The sequence below is a fragment of the Carlito syrichta genome, unplaced genomic scaffold (genome assembly GCF_000164805.1).
Source record: "Carlito syrichta isolate Samal-C Ts95f unplaced genomic scaffold, Tarsius_syrichta-2.0.1 Scaffold303650, whole genome shotgun sequence".
NCBI lineage: Eukaryota > Metazoa > Chordata > Mammalia > Primates > Tarsiidae > Carlito > Carlito syrichta.
The window spans coordinates 4,233-12,139 of NW_007247746.1; the positions used below are offsets into that span (position 1 = coordinate 4,233).

Here is a 7,907-nt window from a genome sequence, read left to right on the forward strand (position 1 = left end):
CCAGCTAATTAAAAAAAAATTAGAGATGAGGTCTCACTATGTTGCCCAGGCTGGTTTCAAACTCCTGGACTCAAGTGATCCTCCCACCTTGGCTTCCCATAGTGCTGGGATTGTAGTTGTAAGCCACTCCCCCCAGTCTTAAAAATAATTACTTTATAAATACTGATAGTTTGGATTTTAATAGAAGAGACTTAGTCAAGGTGTTCTTTCTCGTGGTAAAAACTGAGAAAATAGGATATTTTATCAGAGGGTGATGACATTGTCCAACATTCCTGGAGATTTAAGAAATGACTGTGTTATATTCCTGGGTGAGTTTAGTAAATCTTTGCTTAAAGGCAGGGGATGGAATGGAAGTCTCTTCTTCCATTTCCAAAATGGGAACTTTATGGTGTATAAATTATATATCAATAAAGCTGTTAAAATAGTAGAAGACCCACAGAGAACTCTTCCAGCACAGTGCTATTTTCAGGTAGTGATTCTCAGTACACTTACCTAAAGAAAAATCAGAGAACAATATATTGAAAACAACCCCAACAGAAGGAAGGTTCTGCCTCGAGATTTGGTATCCCATTTGGTTTTCACCTTTTGGGATATAACAATTCTTTTTTTTTTTTGAGTTGGAATCTCACTCTGTTGCCCAGACTGGAGTGCAGTGGCCTCGACCTGCTGGGCTCCAGAGATCCTTCCATCTCAGCCTTCCAAGTAGCCGGAATTATAGGCATGTGCTACCACGCCCAGCTGGGTTTTTTTTATTTATTTATTGTAGATGAGGTTTTGCTGCCCAGGCGGGTCTCGAACCCGCAGGCTCAGGCAATCCACTCACCTCAGCCTCCCAAAGGCGCGGGATTATGGCTGAGCCACTGAGTCCGGCTTCATTTTTTTTTTAAAGAAGGATTTGTTGAGAGAACGGAAAAGCTTCCACAGTGGGAGGGGACCTGAGGAGGTTGCCCAGGATATGAAGATTCTTTTGTCCCATAGTTCTTTCTCTAGGGAGCTTTTTCCTGACATCTGGTTATTTAAGCAGTAGTGTTTTCAGTATAATGTTCTTCCTTGCAGGCCCTTTCTATTTGGGGTTGAAGTTGCATTTTCAGTTTGGGCTTCCAATTGTACCCAAAAAGGATTTTAGTAATTTCAGCTTTAGAAGGAACCTTGGAGAAATGAATGGGAAGCAAAAAAAATCATTAATTCCCAGGGCTGTGTATATATGGAGAGCATAAATAGGGTCTTGAAGAGGTCAGAATATTTATGAAACCTGGAAAAACAACCTGGTAGATACAATCTGCAAAGCCCTTCCTATAAATGAACTTAGTGGCAGTTTATGGAAGAAGGATTTATGTATCTGGGCTCCTGGTCAAAAGTCAGAATTTCTTCCCAACCTGGCTCTGTCACATATCCAAAGGGCCTGGGCTTTGTCATTGAACCATGAGTCTGAGCAAGGGTGAAGGTGGGTCTCAGTGCATGCCCATGTGCCGAAACTCATGTGCCATCTTCTCCTCCTCCAACTCACTTCTTGGGTAAGTTGGTACTAGCCCCTTCTATATGATACTGAGTTTAGGCCAGTTTCTCTCAAATACCATTGTGCATAGACATCAGTCACCTGGGGATCTTGTTAAAATGCAGATTCTGATTCACTTGGTCTGAGAGGGCAGCTGAGAGTCTGTCTGTCCTTTTAGCAGGTTCTCAGGTGATACTGACGCTCCTGGCATAAGGCCACACTTTGAGCAGCAACACTAGATCAGTGCCTGTGTCTTCTTCCTGAATTCAACTGGTCTTTACCTGCATACTACTATAAACAGGACAGACGTAGTTACAGTCAACTAAACATATTTCTAAATGATTGTTTGTGGCATGGCAATATGGAGGCACAATGGAGGGGAGGAGGTGGTACATAAAGTATCCTGGTATTTCTCCCCCCACCAAGAAGCTTGTTACAATAGTGTCAAGGAGCTGAGACATAATAGCTGGTATTAGCAAAAACTAGATGTGTGTGTTACATGATTGGTTTGGGTAGTCAGTAACTAGAAATTAAAGGAAAAAAGATCAAATCTAGCTTGGGGTGCATGGTGGGGTATTGTTGCTGGGACTAGAACTGGGTCAGTGCCAGAGGCCTCTCATCCTTCCGTTGTATGAGATAGTGTTGGTGAACTCTTGTTTTGAAATCTTCTTCCTTGGCTTCTGGGTTGCCACTAGATTCTTTTGCCTTTTCCAAGTCTTTTGTTTGCAACAGTTACTCTGCATTTCCCCTGTGGCCTTCAGTTTGCTGCTTCTCCAGATTTAACCTTTAGCAAACTCTTATTTTCCTCACTTGGACCTTCCACTCTCTGGGCTGAAATTGTTTCCCCTCACCAACTTCTTCCAAAGCCATGTATCCATTGCAGATGTTTCTTCTGAGGTGTTGTTCTGCTGGCTCTGACTGGCAGCTCTGCTTTGCTTCCACCCCTGTCTCCCCCCATTTTGTCTATGATTTGTATGTCTCATTTTGTTACATGCTAAAAACTCAAGCCAGTCAGCCACTGAGTTCATTAATTATTTGTAAATCCATCATTATAGCCCAGATCCTAATCGCTCTCATACTTGTAGGCATTTTGTTTGCTACCAGAAAACAAAAAACAAAATCCAAAACATTAAAAAACAAACAAACTACTGTTCTTGTGTTCTGCTACTTTAAAACCTTGATGATTTTTCTACAACTGTAGAATATTAGGCCTCTGAGCCCACTGATTAGCTTGTAGCCTTTGCCTGCTTGGTGTCAGTCACCAAATGACCTCTTCCTTCCAGATGGCTGTGTTTCCACTGCTCATGTCTTGTCATTCCTTCCTTGGTTTGTGGTGTTCCTGTCCTGAAACCCATAATTCCCTGCAGTGCCCTTTTATTCCCTACTCATTTTTCAGATCCTTTTCTAAAGGCCTTCTCTGAAGTGTGGCCTGACTGCTGGAACAAGCACTTCTCCCAAATCCTTGGAGCATTTTGTTGAGTACTAGTAATTTAATATTGAAATACATGCCTTATATGATTATTTAACTTCGCTTAAATTGACTATCTATTTCCACTCGAGTTCTAGCATGAATGTTCCTTGATATGCACAGGACTACCTCTTGTTCTTGTGTTTTTCTCACCCTTTACCATAACGTACGGATTCTGCTGAATAAATATTTGTTGCATGACTGTATATTAAGATGGCATCATTTTGGAAGGAGTTGCTGATCTTAGTTGCTACTTTGCCTCCACAAATGAAGAGTGCCTCATATATACTGACTAAACATAAAATTTGTCTAGGAAAATTACCTGACTGTGGAAAGTTCCATGACAATTTTATAGACAGAGATTCAGAGTGAAAAATGGCGTGGCAAAGGAGAGCATTTAGAGAATACCTTGAGGGAGAGAGTTATATTGATCTATGTAGGCACATGTGTGTGTCATAGTTATTTGACTTTAAAAAAAATAATCAGTCTAGAATAGTTGTTCTTAACCAGGGATGCCTTTCATCATCACCTGTGATCTTTTCAAAATACACATACCCAGGCCTCACTCCAGGGTATCAGTATAATGACTCAGGTAGATGTATGTCCCAAGTGCCTGTAGCATACATCTCTGATTAAGAAACAAGATGACTGCTGTTCAGAAATACTAAAAAATTAGAAAGCAAGAGAACAGAAATTTGGGGCCTATAGATCTAGGAGTTTTCTATTATTTAAGTTAATTTAGAAAGTATGTATAGAATCCCCTCAGAGGAATTGTATTTCATCTTTAAGCAGTGTGGAATAGCACCAGTATGCATGCCAGATAGTGCTTGCAAGCGTCTGCAGGACGTCCAATTTTTGGCACACCCCATTTCATGCAGATGGACTGAGTATAAGTTGTTCAGTGAGTAGAGTGCTGATACACTGACATAATTTTTTTTATTCCCTCCTACTTGACGTCAGTCATTCACAGTCATGTCCGTTTTGATGAATATTTCTTCTAGAAGCATTTTAAATCCTTATTGGAAACAAATGGAGAATTGCAAGAGGAAATAAAGAATTTATAATTTTATCCTTTATGGTTGCATAATATTCAATCGTGTATATGTACCCCATTTTTTATATCCTCCTACTGGTAATATGCCTGGAGGAACTCAAATCACTCTGTGAAAAAGATACCTGCACACGTATGTTTATTGCAGCATTGTTCACAATAGCAAAAACACGGAACCAACTGTACTGCCCATTGAAAAAAGGTTGGAGTTAATAAATTTTATAAAAATGAGATGCCATGTGAATGGAGGTTGGTGGTTAGGATTATGCCTCTAGGCATATGAAGGCTATGTCATCATTCTCTGACAATCGCATACCAGATGTAGGCTTTTATCATTTGGGATACTATAAAATAAATAATACGATTAAAAAAAAATCTGCCTGCCGGGCTCGGTGGCTCAGCCTGTAATCCCGCACCTTTGGGAGGCTGAGATGAGTGGATTGCCTGAGCCCGCGGGTTCGAGACCCGCCTGGGCAGCGAGACCTCATCTCTACAATAAATCAAAAAATGAGCCGGGTGTGGTAGCGCGTGCCTGTAATTCCGGTTACTGGGAAGGCTGAGGTGGAAGGATCACCAGAGCCCAGTAAGTCGAGGCTGCGGTGGCCAGGAGCGGCCACTGCACTCCAGTCTGGGTGACAGAGTGAGACTCCAACTCAAAAAAAAAAATCTGCCTGATGAAACAGGAACAGACAGAGATAAGATGTCAGAATAAATGGCTTCCCTGTCATCTGGGCCCTACCTGTGCTTATCATTTCTGAATATTGTGCAGTGCATTTCATAGCACAGGTCTGGAAAGAAATATTTTATATGGCTTTTATTTAAGCAATCTCAACTCAGTTGGAAAGATGAATCTCCCATGTGGTAATCTGAAGATGTATGGCAAGAAATGTTCACACTCATTCATTTGACTTGAAGTTTGCTTCATATGCTGCTGGAGTTATGGAGTTTGTTTTGTTAGATGAAGCCTCAAGATTCCCTTTTCTTTAGGAATCCCATTTGAGAGTTGTTACTGATTAAAACTACCCCCAATGCTGCCATATTTGGATGCTTCTGAACAGTGGCAGCAGACTCACCCAAATTTGAGAGCCATTTTAAATTGTGACCTTCTTTCTGCAAAGAAGCCCTGTTATTTTTTCCCCTTAATTTGTGATTCCATTGAACTCAGGATAGTTCATCATTGTGGACAAAATATATGAATAGACTTTTCTCATAAGATGACCTATAGGCAGCCAGTAGATACATGAAAGAATGCTCAGCCTCACTAGTCATCAAAGAAATGCAGATCAAAACCACACCTAGATACCACCTAACTCTAGTCAGGATGGCCATCATCAATCACTCAAAAAACAACAGATGCTGGAGAGGATGTGGGGAAAAGGGAGCACAGCTACACTGTTGGTTGGAGTGTAAATTAGTACAACCTCTATGGAAAACAGTATGGCGATTCCCAAAAGATCTATAAATTGACCTTCCATACGACCCTGCAATCCCTCTACTGGGAATATGCCCGGAGGAACTCAAATTGCTCTATGAAAAAGATACCAGAGATGGATGAAGATGGGCTTCCTCTCATGGGGTCAAGCATAGACCGGACCAAGGTGCCAGCTGTCCAACAGAAAAGAAGGATGACTTTTCTAAACCAATTTGTGGTGCACATGGTACAGTTCCTCAACCGCTTTTCTACAGTTTGTGAGGCGAAATTGGCAGACAACTCTCAATATTTTAGATGCAAAGTTGTCATCTATCCCAGGCCTGGAAGATTTCGCATTTGAAGTATCTCCTTCAAGTGCCACTAATGTCACAGATGGGTCACATTCTGAAGCCACTTCAGAGCAATCACAGCAGAACAGTACATAAGACTCTGGACCACAGGAAAGTGAAGTATCAGCAGAAATATCTTAACTGTAGCCAAGGATCCAAGATATGCCAGATATCTCAAAATGGTTCAAGTGGGATTTCCAGTGATGGCAATAAGGAACAAAATGGTATCAGAAGGACTAGACCCAGATCTTTTTTTTTTTTTGAGTTGGAATCTCACTCTGTCATCCAGACTGGAGTGCAGTGGCCACTCCCGGTCACCACAGCCTCGACCTGCTGGGCTCCGGTGATCCTTCCACCTCAGTCTTCCAAGTAGCCAGAATTACAGGCACGCACTACCATGCCTGGCTAATTTTTTTTTTTATAGAGATGAGGTCTCGCCTGCCCAGGCATGTCTTGAACCCACAGGCTCAGGCAATCCACTCAGCCTCCCAAAGGCGCAGGATTACAGGCTGAGCCACCGAGCCTGGCTAGACCCAGATCTTGAGAGGCCAGATGCTCCATGCCTGATGGTGAAAGTGAAAAAACTGCAGAAGAAAGTTCAGATAGTGAATCATCTTTCAGTGACTAAGCTAAATTTTGATAAGAATTTCATATGCGTGTGTAGGGGTACACTTATTTACATTCTATAAGAGAGAGCACCTGAACTGTAACTCTTAGTCCTAAAAACATCAAATGACCACATATCCACACCAAGCTTCCTCTGTGTTAACAAACATAAAGCATTTATAACCTGCCAAAAAAAGATACCTGCATATGTATGTTTATTGCAGCATTGTTCACAATAGCAAAAATGTGGAACCAACTGTGCTGCCATTGAAAAAGGACTGGATTTTTAAAATGGGGTACATATATGCAATCGAATACTGCACAGCCATAAAGAAGGACAAAATTATGAACTTCACAGTGACTTGGATGGACTTAGAGTCTAGGATACTGAGTGTTCTATCACAGAAACAAAGAACTGAGTATCACATGTTCTCACTCATAAGCAGACCTTGAACAATTATCATAATACCATAAGAAAAGGATTGGAGACCAAGTAGGATTCATCACTGGGATGCAAGGCTGGTTTCAACATTGGTAAAACCATAAATGTAATGACATACATCAACAGATGTCAAAACAAAAACCACATGATTATATCATTAGATGTAGCAAAAGCTTTTGATAAAATCCAGCATCCCTTCTTGATAAAAACCCTCGAACATCTAGGCATACAGGGAACATACCTCAAAGTAGTAAAAACCATCTATGAGAAACCCACAGCCAGCATACTCCTAAATGGACAAAAATTGGAACCATTTACCCTGAAAACTGGAACAAGACAAGGATGCCCACTCTCACCCCTCCTGTTCAATACAGTATTGGAAGTCCTGGCTCAAGCAATCAGAGAAGAGAAGGCAATCAGGGGTATCCAAATAGGAAAAGAGGAAGTCAAATTATCTCTCTTTGTAGATGACATGATCATGTACCTTGAAAACCCAAGAGAATCTGTCAAAAACCTCCTTATACTGATAACGCCTTCAGCAAAGTCTCAGGATATAAAATAAATGTGCAAAAGACAATCACATTTCTTTACACCAATAATAAACAAACAGAAACCCAAATAAAAACCACAATTTCATTCACAATAGCCACACAAAAAAAAGAAATCCCTTGGCATCTTCCTAACCAGAGACATGAAAGACCTTTACAATGAAAACTACAAAACACTGCTCAAAGAAATCAAAGATGACATGAACAAGTGGAAAAATATCCCATGCTCATGGATTGGAAGAATCAACATTGTGAAGATGTCCATCTTACCGAAGGCAATCTACAGATTCCCTGCAATACCTATCAAATCACCAGTAACATTCTTCTCAGACCTAGAAAAAACAACACAGGAATTCATATGGAAACACAAACGACCAAGAATAGCCAGAACAATCCTCAGCAAAAAAGCAAAGCAGGTGGTATCACATTACCAGACTTCAAACTTTACTATAAAACTACAATCATCAAAACAGCTTGGTATTGGTATAGAAACAGGCATATAGATCAATGGAACAGAATTGAGATTCCAGAACAAA

General features: G+C 40.8%; 1 pseudogene; it reads left to right on the forward strand.

Moving 5' to 3' along the window:
* The first annotated feature begins 5,561 nt into the window (after nt 1-5,561).
* LOC103261283 lies at nt 5,562-6,403 on the forward strand (annotated as a pseudogene).
* The last annotated feature ends 1,504 nt before the right edge of the window (nt 6,404-7,907 follow it).